Here is a 14,723-nt window from a genome sequence, read left to right on the forward strand (position 1 = left end):
GGATGAATTCACATACATGCTCAAGCTGCCAGGGGACTTATTGATACATGACTTAACTCACACAGACTGTATGCTTGGATCTGTCTGTTAGCTCTCGTATAAATATATAACACACTCTGCAAATACCCCAGCAACTTAAATTATTTCATGGCAGGAACAGGTATTTTTGGAGGTGAGGGATCAGTTTATTTCAATATGTCATAATGCAAGCCTGGTAAAGAAATTAATTAATCTACAAAGACTCAATGTATTCCACTCTGTTCAGTAGTTTAGTAAATAGTCCATGATTTAGTACTTCACTAATGAGGGAAGATGTCTGAAAGCCTGCGCATCCAATACTTAATGGAGGAAACATTTTTGTATGTCCATAAGAGATCTTTAAGGGCTCTGTAGCCACTGCATCTTTCACAGATTCTGATTCAGGAGAGATTATGTCATTATGTCAACAGGGAACATGCTCAGGACTGGCATGAATTTCATCTCTCCGTGGCCTGACCACTGCAAGACACTTCCCCTTAATCTGGTCCCACTTCTGAGCTTGTTACCTTCCTTTCTGGTACTTTCCTAGCAGCAGAGATGACACTTTTAGAGTTATTTAGGTCATTAAAGCTGTCCTTCTGTCCCTAGTGAGACTTTCAAAGGCATTTAAATTTGGTACCTTGATTTCAAACCAGAATGTTTCAATGTGCTGCTGAAAACCTAAACTATGTGATGATGTGTATGTTTAGTTGCAAAATACTCCGAAAATATGCTTCAGTATGTGCCTCCACTGTGCAACCAATCTATACACTACATACACATGGAAACAATGAAAAAATGCTAGAAGTGGTAAGGAATTCTCCAGTGAAACTCTGATCCCACAGGGCTGCCCCACACAGTGCCCTGACTCTAGCACACTCCTTCAGTAATGAAACAGTTGGTGTAAAAAATCAGGAGACAGAACAATTTCCCAAACATTTTTTGTATTATTTAATTCCTGTACAAAACTTAAAAAATTTGATTTTGGTTTACATTTCAAAATTTCAACACAGAATTTGAGGCTGTAATCAGTTATAAATGGTATATTGAGTGGAATATTTCAATATTTTATATTGAAAGTCACTCAGGTAATTACTCATTCTGCAGCAAAAATACTAATAAAAATGATGAATTTTTAGTCCACTCCTACAGCCAGAAGAGACTGATATGATTCTTATATGCTTATTTTTCCTGGGTTTTAGACCATTACATTTTCTTGGACATACTCTAGCGAAAAATGTTTGATCTGTTTTCTCAACAGCAATAAACACTTGAGTCTTCTGTACCTTCCATATTTCAGTGCCAATAGTCAGAAAGACATTATCACTTGAATTCGAATATGAAGGAACCACAAAGTCAGATCAAAGTCTGTGCGCAGAGTAGACGTATTTTCTGTCTGGTAAATAGCTGCTTTGAAATGACATTTCCATCTTTGAGATTTATATGCTCATAAAGTCAGGTGCAGTATTGTAGATCTTTACTTAAATGCTTTTGCAACATGCTTTACTATGGGTTTTAAATCAGCCTCATCTTTGTAAAAAAAGAGGTTACAGTGTTGTTTCCAGGCAAATCTGTTCTACAAATCTGCACCTTTTTTCTTTATTTGTTTTACTGTCACTCAGAGAATGAAAATGTATATAAACAAGTCATCCATGAAATTCCATGCATTGGTGTCATAACTCTGAGGCCTTTCAATCTTTGTATTCAACCAGTTCACAGCTCAGACGTTTGACTTGATTGAGTACAGATGTCTATGATATCACTAAGTTCTCTCGAAGACAGAGTATATTATTGCAGTATTAACATTGAATATGTTTCTGTTTAATATGTACTCCTGAGACCAAATTCCCTGTGTCATCTGGAATGCTTTTTCCAGATAAGAACAAATCAATAGAGTTCTGCTAGCAGTTAAGGTCAAATCCAGCCCCAAAACCAACAAGTGAAATTAATATAACTAGATAGTTTGTTGTGGATGCTAATAGTTTATATGACTTCAAAAACATATCAGACAAACTCGTGGAAAAAGAATCTATTCAGGACCATTAACTACAAAGCTCAGGAAATCCCTGATGGAGGTGAAAAAGTATGCTGGTATACATTCCCTGTTCATACAGTCTTTCCTATGCAGATGCTATTATCACTTATATAAACAGGAAAAATTAGATCATCTTTAGTCTGATCCATTATGGACATTTATTTGTTCTTATCTATATTTTGAAGACAGCAAGAGCGATTCCTAAAAAATATTTCAGTCATGTCAGTAAATGAATTAATCCAATCTAATCAAAACCACACAAGAAACCTTAGGAGACTGTAACACTTAATAGCACATGCTTGCAATGCAGCAGTGCCAATACTAAAACAAATCGTAAGTCTTCTGGTGTTCAGTGAAGACTCTAGTAAGGACAGTGCAGATCAAAAATATTAATGAAAAAAAAATCCCAAAATGTCATTACTGGAGAGACAATGCAAATGCATAGCAGCATAAAATTTGCGTATTCCAAAGTAATATTTCTTGCATTGGGTAAGCCCTTTGGTTCTTCACCATTATTTCTGGTATACAAAAATACTACATTTGCAGCTTTCATAGCTGTCATATACAATTTTTAATCAGTTGAAATTCTACACCGCCCTGCTCCCAAGGTGTTTGAAAGGTTGCTTTCTTGCTGCAGTGAAAATTCAAATGTCACTACAAAAATCAGAGCTCACTCCTTCTTGTTTAAAGTTCTGTCACAGCTCCTCATATATCGGCACTTCCTGAATTAACAACAAAAACAGATCCAGAGTTTCCTGTTAAAGTAACTAGGGAAGCATTCCTGAATTCTTCTCCCTCCCTCTCCCACTATTACCTGAACAGATGTGGACTTTATTTTGGGTCAGCCATATTCCTTACCACATCCTGTGACTGGTTTATATTAAATTCCTTGCTTATCTCTCCAATGTCCATTCTAGTTTTACGACACAGTCTCCTTACAAAAAGAAATGGGGTGTTGATTAAAGCAGTACAATCAATCATTTATAACCCCTGTACAGTCCAATAAATGCTGATGTTGTCATTTAAGCCTTGTTTCAAAACACACCTTAACAAATGTACTTAAATCAAACATAGTTAAGGTCAATTTAAAAGATAATGGGTTAGGAATAGGAGTATATATCTTAATGTACAACACCAACCATCATTAAATTCCAGTTCTGCAGAATTCACAGAGTCTTCAAAGTTAGCTAGCATCCAAAAGTTTAAAAAATCAGCTGCAATTTATCTACATTAACCAACCCATTATGCTTTTAAACTCAGCATTAACTGAAATCAGTCCTTAAGTGTCTCCTGAAAGTCCTGCTAAAAAGACACAGTTCCTTAAAGTGATGCAATTATGTATCTCAATGGTCTTAAAAAAATAGCAATTTATTTCTACTTCTCCTGACTGCAAATAAGTCTGAATATACAGCTTGTAGTGCTCAAAAACTGTAAGGCTGGGAAAAAGAACACAGAATGTACTATCTTTAGAGATTTATTGTATTTAAAGAAATCCCATGATTTGGGGAACTTTGCTCATATTCATGAGTAGTTGAGACAGAGAAAATCTCAGGTCTTTCTGTTTTTTGCATATTAGCATAACATTTATAGAGTAAATTGAAGGTGTTATTTTAGTTTACATCAACTTAACATGCCTAGTTCAGATAGTTAATAGCCATGAAGTTATTCATGGTTTTGCTCAAATTAGGGAGCAGAATATGCATTTGTAGAATTTGAAACTTGATTGCTAGTACATCCCAGGGATCTGTGGATCATTACTACTGCTCTCCATTGATTACGTTTATACAAGAACGACGGTATGTGCTTTGTTCACATCTCTGTTTTGTGGTAGAGAACGCTATCTCATGTATATTAAATAAGTGCTACTTTTCAAGCCTGGACTTAGGATCATATGCACCTACAAAATGTCTTGATGAAATTTTGGGGGAAAGTATTTCTAAAACTTAATATATATATATATATATATGACTGAAAAATCAGCCTTATTTCTACTGTAAAACAGCTTTTAATTTTAATTCTAAACTAAAACTATGTGAAGATGATATTTACAAAATCACTCGATAGTGCTAAGGAAAATGCAGTGCAGTACAATACAACATTTCACTTCACAGAAGCTTAGAAATTTCAGTAGTATATATTTATGGATCAGAAAGTCAAAAGAGAAGTTGTTTTTTTCATTTATGTTAATGTCTTAGTACCACTCTATTCAGAACCCTCAATGTGAAATAAATTACATTCTCCATCGGTCCCTTTTCCTGAGATAAACACAAACAGATGGATACATGTAAGTCAGGAAAAGAGATTAGTCCTATGGAAGACACATTAAGAAGAACCAAATTACATCTGTGCTTTTACGGTGGGCTTCAACTAATGTTTGCCTTCTTAACTATGCTATAACTGAGCTCCAGAATTCAGAGGGCTCTTCTCTCTGAGGATTTGCATCCAACGCAGAGGGGATGATTCACAATGCGAAGAAGTATTTCTCTCACCACTGACCACAGTGGAGGCTGGGTGCTGTACTTCCTTACAGTGAAAGTTAAGTGAGGTTAAACATTCCTTCTCATCATATGTTCCTTCTCATAATATTGAGCATTCCTTCTCATCATATCATATACCAATATACCAATACTAAAAAAAAAAATAAATAAATAAAATCAAAGACCTCCCCAGTAGATGATATCCTATATAGATGATACTCTAGTTTATAGTGATGCTACATATCCAGGGATAGCTAACTAATTAGTCTTTCCCTTCCCTTTGGAAAATCCATAAAGTTTTGCTGTGGTCTGCAGCTGAAAGCAGTTTGCTTCCAAGTGATAAACACAGATGTTTTTCATAAACAAAGATACAGCAATTAAAATTTGCGTGCATATCAGATCTTTCTATGAAGCTAAAAGTAGCTCACAGTAACGGGTTAAATTCAGAAGTACTTCATTGTATTTTAAAGGGCTGCAGAGACCATCAAGCAGCTGTTGCTGATGCCCACCCAGCAACTGTTTGGGGTGCATTGCAGGGGGCATGGGATACCTGAAACTGCTCCCTCCATCTGGGCAAGCTGCAGCACTGGTTCATATGCAGTCTCTCAAGCTCTCTGCTTAGCTCAGGTTAAACTTGGAATAATTGGTGGATACTCTACAAAATTGGAAAATTACTGCTTCTGTTTGACACCAAAAGAAGTCTCGTGGGCTTAAAGTTTAACTGTTTTCTGAATATACATGTTAGCTAAACAAAAGCCATGCTTTCACCCTCCAAACTTGCCTTGTTTATATCCTTCTGTGAAGAAGTCACTTCTACAACACCATGGCTACCGCTCGTCCAATCTCACATATTTCATGGAAAACAGACTCTCCCTGTCACTTCCTCACATAAGTATAACTTCCTGGCTTAACTACCAGTAGTTTAAGTAAGTCTCTTCCAGAGGTCTGCTGTTAGGGACACCTTGGGTTTTATGATTCACCTATTCACTTTCAGTTATTGCAGAAAACAGACCTGCAGGCTTCACGAGGTTTCCACATCTACTCACTTTCACTTTAGGTAACTGAAGAAACAAAATAAACATACTACTTAACACCCACAATGACTTCCTTGCTTCATCTTCTTACTTGCTTGAGCTGTCTTTGGATCTAGATGCAAATCTAGTTAAAGTATCTTCTTTCTCCCATGCAGCTTGCCTCTTATATGAGGTTATGTGGTGGGTTGGTATTCCCATGGTTTTCCCTGCATTACTTTATACCATTCTGTTCAGCTATACTCATCCCCTGTAGGGTACTAAACCCTTCATGATTTTTAGGCAAGGACTCTTTGCCTCGCTACCCTACAATGCAGGAGGTACCAGCTTGTGGGTAGACAGGCTGAACACAGTCAGGGTCTGTACAAACGATGCAGCCATGATCATCCTAGCTTAACATACAGTTGCAGCAGCTACTGGACACCAACACCTCATTCTTTCAGGATTAAAGTTTCAGCCACTAGTCAAAGGGGTTATGCTTCTGCTTCCTTCACATCTTTGGCCTTATGAATCTTTCGTTCTTTTACACCAGCATTTTATCTATTATGGAGCAATACTTGCACAGTGCAAAGGGCTTATCCATTTCCTATCTTTCCCCCCAACAAGTAATGGGCTAGGAGTGAATAAAAGGCTGGGAGGGGACACAGCCAAGACAGTTGACCCAAATTGGCCAAAGGGATATTCCATACCATATAACATCATGCTCTGCAATAAAACAGGGGGAAGCAGGCAAGAGATCTTCCAAGACAGCTGTTGCTCAGCTGGTACGAGTGGGTGAGTGTTGCTGAATCAGTTGTGGGCTCTTTCTCTCTCTCTCTCTTTTTCTTTCTTTCCTTCTTTCCTTTTCTTTCTCCCTTTCTTCTTTCTCCCTTTACTTATTAAACTCCCTTTATCTTGACCCATTAGTTTCTCTTGCTTTTGCCCTTCCAACTTGCTCCCTCATCCTGCTGGGGAGTGGGGGTGAGCAAGCAACTGCTAGGAGCTTAGCTGCCAGCTGGTGTCGTCCTACCAAAATGCCAGAGAAGAAAAGTATTGATGACCCACTTAGGATAAGTGTTTTACTTGCTGATTTTTTTATTTTTTTGTGTGTTCTTTTACATCATTATCCATTTTCCTATTGTGCCACAGAGAGTGCCTAAGTATTTTACTAGAGGTCTTTGGTTCTATCATGAATCAAAAAGGTTTCCTTTGTGATATTTGTTTTAGAGCCTAAATCCACATGGGCATCAAGCCCCAGCTGCATATGCTACATTTGAAAAATAGGAATTAAGTGCTGACATTGTTGACCCTGGGCTCAGAAAGTTCTGCCCCACTCCCCCACCCCCAGTATGTTAACATCTATGTGCATTGAGGATACTGCCATATAACATTGGTGGTACACATACAGAAGCCTACCATTTTCTATTTTCTTTCTGGATAAATATTTACTAGTAATGACATTTCATCCATCATGCTATGTAATAACCCATAAAAATGAATTAGAAAATTACCAGTTGGCTGCAAACTTATGTTGCTATAGTAACATTTCCATTGCAAATCATATTATTGTAAAAGCCAATGTGCATGGAAATTTTTCCATTAGCCTGCATTAAGATTATAGTCATAACATGCCTATGGTTTTCCAAATATGCATGTGAAAAAAAAAAAAAAAAACACCTCACATCTAATACTCCAAGATGCCTTTTTTTTTTTTTAATTTAAATAACTGTAGACATATGGTCTGATATGTACAGGCCAGTGACCCACTGGAGTGACAGAATCCCCTTCCTTGGTGTGCGCTCCATGTGGCACAGCGATGACACACGGGAAAGGTGGCTCACGGCTCAGTCCTTCACACAGATTAAAAGCTTGTGAAGCACTTGACACTTCTTGTATGCATAGGTTGAAATGTTGATGTCCCTCCCTGAATTTTTCAGGGGTATGAGCAGTCCACTAGAGCTTGACCTCTTATCATGCTAATACATTTCTGCTGTTGTAAGAGCCACTCGCACATGTGCTTGTTTTTGCAGGTTGGTCAGATATTACTGACAGCAGATCTTTGCAAAGCTTTGTGGCTGTGCTCAAGGTAGCTGTCACAACTAGCATTAAAACTAAGTTAATGGTTCTGCAAGAAAATAATCAAAAATAGCCAAAAGTCCAAAATAATTTCTAAGCTACTATTAGCAAAACTATAAGGAAATTCATACAGTAAAATTAACTTTCTGAAATAAACTTTGCTTTCTTTAGCAATTTGAGGTCTGTTATAACAACAAGAAAGCAGTGCTGGAACTATCACAAGTATCCCTGAAGGAAAATCTACAACCAGGTTGAACTTTTCAACTTCTAAGTATTACTTGCAAATAAAATTGTCTAATTCTGCCCAGCTGGAAGACAACTATGCAAGTACATCTTTTACTAATGCTGTTTACTGAGGTTTTGCTTTGTTTTTTTCCTGTGTAGCACTTAGCATTAATCATATTTTCCACAATAGGTATTTTAAACCCTACGCTCAATTAAAAACCTAATTAAGATGAGCTAAAACAAAAAGTGGTCTTACAACTTGAAAAATTTTGCCTTGTTAAGTCATAAGTGAAAAACTGAAGGCAAGCCTACAGGTATTCAGCATGGTCTGAATGGGTTCTCTAGTTATCTATGTCTTCTCTTGGGAGATGTAGTACTATTCTAAGGAAGCCCTTGAATAAACCTTTCCCTGAAGGACTTTCGTTCTCTCTTTAAGCAGGTGCATATGCACCTATTCAATTTACTATGCAGCTTCTCATGGCAGAAGGATCATGGTTGCTGATAGTGCATACTCCCATGAGAACAGAAGAACCTGTCACTAAAGTAGAGAAAGGTGGAAGACGCTGAGGAGCTGGTGGTGGCTTTCTAGCTAATGCAGCCACACTAAGCTGACATCTTCAGGCACTGCCCACCCACAGCCAGAGCCCAGCACCATCAGCCCCTTCTCCCTACACAAAAAATGTCCTGTCCTACTCACCCAGGAATGAGACAAGCAATGCCGCTGCAGCCCCCCTCCACCTGAGGTCAATGCCCCACCACTAGGTACTGACCTTAATGAGGTGCAGGCACGTCCACCATGGATAGAACGGACTAAAGCACTCAGGGGAAAAAAAAAAAAAAAAAAAAGCTCAGGAGTGAGTTCAACACTGTCACAGCACTCTGCTAAAAGGGTGCTTAGGGTCAGATTTATTTTGTTTATAACCAGTGTAGTGCTGGATCAGAGAGAAGCTAGACAACATTTAATGGTATGTCCAAAAAGCAGTGTGCTTCTGTGGTGGTTTTACCCTGCTGGGCAGCTGAACTTCACTGCAACTGCTCTCTCACTCCCCCTCCTCACTGGGAAACGGGGAGAAATATGATTAAGAGAGCTCAATGTTTGAGATGAAGACAGGGAGATACTCAATAATTATCGTCACAGGCAAAACAGACTCAACATAAACAGTAATTTAATTGTTAATTATTGCCTATTACCAACAGACTAAAACAGTGAGAAACTAATAGCAAACTAAAAATACCTTCCCCCAATCCACTCTGTTCTATGTCCTTCCCCTGAGCAGTGCAGGGGGATGCGTAGGGGCTGCGGTCAGTGCCTAACTCTTTGTCTCCGCTGCTCCTTCATAGTCCCTCTCTGCCCCTGCTCCCCATGGGGTCCCTCCCACGGGATGCCGTCCTGCCCGAACTGAGCCTGCGGGGGCTGCCCACAGGCAGCAGCTCTTCAAGACCTGCTCCCACACGGCTCCGTACCACGGGGTCCATCCATCCCCCAGGAGCAAACTGCTCCAGCACGGGTCCCCCACGGGCGGCAGCTCCCCCCAGACCCCCTGCTCCTGCGTGGGCTCCTCTCCACGGGCTGCAGCTCCGGCCCGGGGCCTGCTCCTGCGGGGGCTCTCCATGGGCCGCAGCCTCCTCCAGGCCACATCCACCTGCTCCACCGGGGGCTCCTCCACGGGCTGCAGCGTGGAGATCTGCTCCGTGTGGGACCCGTGGGCTGCAGGGGGACAGCCTGCTCCACCAGGGGCCTCTCCACAGGCTGCAGGGGAACTGCTGCTGCCTGTCTGCAGCACCTCCTGCTGCACTGACTTTGGGGTCTGCAGGGCTGCTTCTCTCACATGTTCTCACTCCCCTCTCCCAGCTGCTGTTATACAGCAGGTTTTTTGTCCCCCGCCCCCCCCCCCCCCCCCTTTCCTAAATCTGTTCTCCCAGAGGCCCAACCAGCATCACTCCTTGCCTTGGCTCTGGCCAGCAGCAGGTCCCTTTTGGAGCTGGCTGGAGCTGGCTCTGACATGGGGCAGCTGCTGGACTCTTTTCACAGAGGCCACCCTGCTACCAAAAGCTGGCCACATAAATCCAATACAGATCAGAGTTCCCAAACTAAAATGAACCAGAAGGCCTCACGTTGTCTTGCCTCTTTTCTCTCGCATCCAGGCAGTGTGTGGCTGCTGCAAGCTCTCAGTGAAATCAGGGCTCTTGATACTATGTTTGCCACAGCACATGGCTCCATTTATTAACTAGGAGGTCTGTGCTCATAATGCAAAGGTTAATGCATGGAAGAGTTTCCTAAAAGCAGAAACAGGTTCCAGACATGGACCCATTTCAAAAGAGTGAGACTGTGCAGATTAAAGCCCTGGAAAGATAAGAGGTTAAATAATACTTTAGGGTAGAAGGGTCTGTGCTGCTGCAGCAAAACCATGGCATATTCAAATAAAATGAAAGTGACCTTTTAGATATGAATCCCATCATCCACTGATTATATTATACATGCAGTTTGGATGTCAGACTCTGAAGATACTCCATTTCTCTTGGCTTACACTATGGAAACAAAAAAAAAAAAGGAAAAGGAAGACAAAAGTTAAGAATATCTTGATCACTATGCACATCTGGTTTTAATTAGACAAACTGCTATATGATTTCAACATTGTGCTCCTCCCCTTTCTTTCCTCCCTGCTACCCTGTGTCAAGCTCCCCATTCTCAGTGAGATCTACAGGGCCATCCCTCCCTTCCTTTCTGCAGCACCCCTTTTACTGAACAACAATGCTTGCTTTTTCCCTCAGATGTTCTGCTGTCAGTGGACAGGGACCATGCATGAACTTGTCCCTTCAAGCACGAGATCCACACTGTCATTTTTTCTAAAATACACACAATTGTCAGTTTCTGTTAATGAATCATTATTTCTGCTGCTTTGTGGGGTTTTGTAAAGCAGTGTTCCCATATCCAACTACAGACAGCTAAATAAGACAAGCATGAGAAATTAATATAAGAACTGAATGCCATTTGCAAACGAGAGTGAGCCAAGACAAACCATCCGTTACAACAGCTTTCTTTAAAAGCAGGTTTAAATGAGCAAGTTTTGAGACTAAGGAAAGGAACACTGCAGAAACAAGCTGAATGAAATATAATGCTTCCAAATAATCAAAAGAAAATATTCACAGGTGTTAATCAATACACTTTCACACGGAGAAATGAATTATCACCATAATTCTTCCCATATCACCATTATTATCACCATTCTTCCCATATTTTATCAAAGAGTTATCCTCAAACACCCAAAGATTGAATGGGATTAAAACCTCAACCTAACAAAAGATTTGGCCTCTCCTTTAAAAAACAGTATTGTGGAGAAACATTCACATTTTTTTGATTTACAAACCTTGTGAGCCATCAGTGCATCATGGAGTGTTTTGGTATCAGCAAAGTAGATACCTTACTCTCTTCATATGACTCTCAAGCTTTTATCATGAAATTACTGATTAGAAATCATCTAGTAAGTGATTGTTATGGGCCTGCATGACCTGAATAACAGAATTGAGAGTTAATTAAATTTTTTATTAGTGTCACGGTACTCAATTTACGAACGCTAGAAAAACATGGATTTGTGCTTGTCACCACCTACCATGTCCCTTCAGCTTTAGCTCACAACCACTTTCCAGTAGTACTCGTGTTCTCATAGAAAGCTGAAAAATTTACTTGTAAAAATGTGTTGGATTATTATTATTTAAAAAAAAAAAATAGTGCCAGTGAATCCGAACAAACAAACAAAAAGTTTAAAAACATCACACAGATACATAGAACTACCTTCTTTAATAGCCCAAAATAACACTTCATTTGACAGATATACGTGCAGGACAGAAAACTAGGCACGAGGATCAGAGTCTAAAGGACTAATGCATCCCAGCTTGGCAGGTAGCAGATGCCAGCTCCACAAGCTGTTCAGAGTCTTCTGTCTTGCACTTGAGATGCATTTCCTCACACTTCTCTTTTTATGGACAAAATGACCTTGTCCTACTTTCAGTCTTTTCCACTGCCATAAATAGATATTAATGCACTTCAGTTTTCCATTCCATTTTAACAATGTTCAGGTCAGAACTTTCTGACCATTGGAAGTGGATATATTAACAATAACATGCTAGTTCAGTCTGTTTCTGTCCTGCAGCTATTTGATGTAACGCTTAAAACTGAGAGATTTTATGGACAGAATATCCATCACAGTTATGGGTATTCCACTACTGACATGACAACTGCCATTGTTTTCCCATAAAGTGATGATAACCATCTGGAAACACAAGTAAATGAACAGACAGCACTTCAGATAGAATAAATATATTTTTAATGAACATTTTTACATCCAAAAGCCCAAAGAAGAATATAGTTTCTTTGTTGAAAAGGTAGTAATTTAAGTTGCTTTTTTTTTTTTATTCCTCCTACAGCTTTAGCAATGTCAGCCTAGCATGAAAATTTCCAGTTTGTAAAATTTACCCCCAATATTTTTCTAAAAACATGTTTACCTAATTTTGTCATGGTTGCTAAGCATTGCTCTGACAGAAAATTTTATCATTTGAGTAATAGCTCCCTAAATTACATTTCAAGGATTTATTACAATAATGAGAATGTCATTTCATTCATTGCACAGGTTTTCAAAATCTTCAGTGCTTATCATAAAAATCAGCAAAAACATGAACAAATAAATTTTGTCATCATTACAGAATGTTAATCAGGTTTAAATTCTGATTATGTTCACCTGAAGAGCTCACCTGATTTGGAGGCTTATGTCAGATTTATAACCAAATATTTTAAGCTCCTTGAGGATGAAACAGAAGACTTTTGCATTCTGATGATGATTCTAATAATTTCACTTATAATGCTTTAGTAAACCAAGGAAAACACACTATACATCACAAATAAATGTAACAATATAAAACATATACCTGCCACGCAATACCAGCTTAGTCCCAGTACCCTGAAAATCACAAGACTTGGTTTCTGCTTCAGGTTTTGCTTCTGAGCCCTGTCTGCAAGAGGGATTTAAGAGGCATAGGAGGTCCAAGTCAAGGATTAGGATAAAAAATTTCATTCCTATAATAAAATGTGCAGTATCAGAAGAGGATATTAGAAGAGGTTAGAGAATCTCTATTGATTTTCAAGGTTTAATTACACAAAGCTAACTTCATGTGTTGCTGGTGCTAGATTTGAGGTAGTGCTCCTCGAAGTGCTCCTTCCAACCAACTCTATGATTCATTGATTTCAGCAACAGGAGTGGCTCTTGCCCAAATGCATCTCTAAAGGACTGCAGGCATACTTTAAAGATCTGATATTATACAACAGCTGACACTGATTTTCATGCAGATGTAATTTACAGTGACTATGTGGAATTTGTTCTACAAAATCTTTCCTTAATAACCTGACCCCAGGCTTTTAACATGCAGTTTAGTTGATTAGGTTCAAGTAAGTATAATATTATGGTTTACCATAGAGTCAGATGAAACACTATAAATAAATGTTTATATTATTCTGGGTTTGTTTTGGTTTGGTTTTAGTATTCTACTCAAATACTTAAGTTGCATGAGATTTTTGTACTGTTGGCTAATGCATCTGATTACAAACCCAAGTATACAATACACATATGGCTGAAGACACCAATGACATCTGATTAGATCATTTTATGACTGTAGAAAATAACAAGGCATTTCAAACCCAGTTAAAAAGCATTGTTGTAATATGGTCCTGATATCACTGTAGGGTTTAAAATACAACAAATTCAACAATATTTTAACAAAGAGAGAGGAAAAAAAAAAAAGGGAAACTCATCATAGTGGAGCTAACAGAGCTCTGTTTTGAAACACATGCTTGCTTCCAGTCTCTTATAGAATACAGGTTCAGGAAATTATTTTATGACCTAATTTCCCCTGACAGTGTTTGTTCTGATGCTGAGCAGTAAGGAGCTCTGCCGTGTCCCTTGCTTTGCTGATTGCAGCCCTGGTGCTCTGCAACTAATGAGGCCCAGATGGGGCCACGAAAAAACAAAATGAAGTGGGTGGGAAGGGACTGATTTATAGTCCTACTCATTCTCCTCCCCCTCCAAAATAAACAAAACTAAGAAATAACAAATCCCCCTAGGCTACCAGAGAAATCTCTAGTCCATATGACATATACACTCTTAGAGGTCTCAAAATGGAGCAAGACAGTGAGACCATCAGATGCATTCCTTTCAACATAGCATACTAATCTGTAGCTACTATAACTGCTGTATCTTTTTTGGAGTCAGTTGGCCTTGGAGGAACATGTGGCCTACGTGTGATATTTCAAACAAATGGTATACGTTTTCAGTCCTGCTTGTGTTAGTTGTTCTATTTCAGTCCTACGTGTATGGTAGGGCTTAGGATCTCCAAGGACTATCATGTCTGAAAAATCTAGCATAGCAGAAGACTAGACTGTTTGCGTGTGCCTGCCTGCTCATAAAAGTTATCTACACAAATATTTGATTGTAGGTACATGCTGACTTACCAGATAATGCATAAGATGAAGTATGCTTCCTTTAAAATAAAACCATTTTAGAGGTAGAAATAAATCATTCATGCATGAAGCTCCTTTCATATGATTCTTGGCCCTTCCACCACTGCTTTTTTTCTATGCACATACCCCCCAAAAAAGATTTTGTCACTGGTAAGACTTGCATAACTCGTCACTGGTAAGACTTGCATAACTCACTTTTTATATGATTTGCTCTTTCATCTGGTCTTCTTCATATTTGTTGTAATCATCATTTTGGAAGAGGGAAAGACTGTTGATGTAGTCTACCTAGACTTCAGCAAAGCCTTTGACAAAGTCTCCCACAGTATTCTCCTGGAGAAGTTGGCAGCCCATGGCTTGAACAGGTACACTCTTTG

General features: G+C 39.1%; 2 long non-coding RNA genes across 6 annotated transcripts in view; both read right to left on the minus strand.

Annotated features, from left to right (window-relative positions):
- Positions 1-9,689, minus strand: part of LOC308193160 — a 31,683-nt gene extending 21,994 nt beyond the window's left edge. Inside the window, exon 1 of the long non-coding RNA XR_013949425.1 lies at positions 9,642-9,689. This is a non-coding gene — a long non-coding RNA (uncharacterized lncRNA). The remainder of the gene's footprint in view (positions 1-9,641) is intronic.
- A 110-nt stretch (positions 9,690-9,799) lies between these two features.
- LOC308193111 lies at positions 9,800-13,836 on the minus strand. 5 transcript variants are annotated; one of them, XR_013949393.1, is made up of 6 exons: positions 12,992-13,836; positions 12,765-12,848; positions 11,453-12,112; positions 11,210-11,351; positions 10,279-10,370; positions 9,800-10,185 (listed from the first exon to the last, which is right to left on the minus strand). It is a non-coding gene; the product is annotated as an uncharacterized lncRNA (long non-coding RNA). The 5 variants fall into 5 exon arrangements; XR_013949390.1 differs by having other exon boundaries at positions 9,800-10,370; positions 13,003-13,836; XR_013949391.1 differs by having other exon boundaries at positions 9,800-10,370; positions 11,453-11,513.
- Between the last annotated feature and the right edge of the window lie 887 nt (positions 13,837-14,723).

Source organism: Anser brachyrhynchus (genome assembly GCF_964034855.1).
Source record: "Anser brachyrhynchus genome assembly, chromosome: 1".
Lineage (NCBI taxonomy): Eukaryota > Metazoa > Chordata > Aves > Anseriformes > Anatidae > Anser > Anser brachyrhynchus.